Here is a 1,460-nt window from a genome sequence, read left to right on the forward strand (position 1 = left end):
TTGACTTCCTCTCATCTCCCCTTCCTGCGTTCCTTGTCTATCATCTTTAGTAATTTCTTTACATCTTAAAAATCTCATTTTACTAAATATCCTAATCATTATTCTTATCTATTATCTTAACTCATTATTTCCTAATTCCTAAACACTTAACCAAACTATAAGTCTACAGCCTAGCTTATCTTCCAAGTTATATCTAATTTTCAATCATACAATATTTTTTTAATACAATTTGAATTTCTTCCACTCTTCTTCCATATAGTCCATCAAAAAATATGGAACGCTTCACGAATTTGCGTGTCTTCCTTGCGCAGGGGCCATGCTAATCTCTGTATCGTTCCAATTTTAGTATATGTGCTGCCAAAGCGAGCACCATATGAGAAATATTTCAATCAGGAGAAGTAATTTTAGGAAATGAACTCCTGTATTCCTCTCGTATACTTAAGAAGTGTAGAAATGGGCCTGTTAACCATCGCCCCAGCTTTTTGAGGTGTCATGGAAACATCCAGAGAGGGACTTTTCAGTTGTGGCACCCGATCTTTGGAACACCTTTCCAGCAGAAGCAGGGCTAACTGTTCCCCTTTCTATATTTAGCCAGCAAACCGAAACCTTCATTTCTAAAACACTTTTATTATAAGATAGTTTTATTGTCAATGACTGTTTTTTGTGCTTAATGCTGCTGTTTAGTTTTGCTTGGTGCTCTTCCATTTACTCCATGTTATTATTTGTATGTATTTTATCCTGTTTTGCTGTAAACTACTCTGAGGGGCATTTTTGGGCAGGGTGTAATGTACAAATGAAATAAATGAACACCATTTCTATGCAGTAAGCAATGCAGAGAGTTGTGAATGAGAAATACAGTACACCATTCTTCTGCCATGCTACAGTCTGCGGTGATGCAGTAATGAACATTTCACTCGTTTAATGTTAAATTTAGTGCTACTGCAAAACTGTGCTGGGACATAAGGAACCATTTATTATTAATATTTTTTATCTTCATAGTTATAAAAAGCCTCTTTTGGCGATTAAAAAAAAACTTGTACTGTCTTGCCAAAGGAAGCATTGCAAGGCTTCAGTTTCAAAATTTTGAAAAACTTGACTTTGGAAGCTTTTGTTGTTGTTATTATTCGGGGGGGGGGGACTGCCATCATGGATTAATAATATTTTCAAAAATAAATTTATTTATTTTTTTTTAAAAAAATAGAGCCAAACCTCACATTTCTCTAGATTTTGTGGGCAGGTGATTAAATACGACCCCCCCAAAAAATGTCAATTTGTCAAAATGTTTGCTTTAATATTTATCTTTAATGACAGCTGCATGACAGTGCATACACAGATAACGGATTCAGCGAATTGGAATTTGGTGCAGGTAAAGTGGCGGAAATGGGGCAAAGACACCTGTCAGGGAACTGTCCCCGGCGCAGCGCAAGGTGGTGGAAGGGCTCTCGGGATGCTACAGAGAG

At 36.7% G+C, this 1,460-nt stretch overlaps 1 non-coding gene across 1 annotated transcript; it reads right to left on the reverse strand.

Moving 5' to 3' along the window:
- Nucleotides 1-266: 266 nt before the first annotated feature.
- On the reverse strand, nt 267-370 carry LOC117050522. The gene has a single exon (XR_004427095.1). It is a non-coding gene; the product is annotated as a U6 spliceosomal RNA (small nuclear RNA).
- Between the last annotated feature and the right edge of the window lie 1,090 nt (nt 371-1,460).

This window comes from Lacerta agilis, chromosome 7 (assembly GCF_009819535.1).
Source record: "Lacerta agilis isolate rLacAgi1 chromosome 7, rLacAgi1.pri, whole genome shotgun sequence".
NCBI classification, from domain to species: Eukaryota; Metazoa; Chordata; class Lepidosauria; order Squamata; family Lacertidae; genus Lacerta; species Lacerta agilis.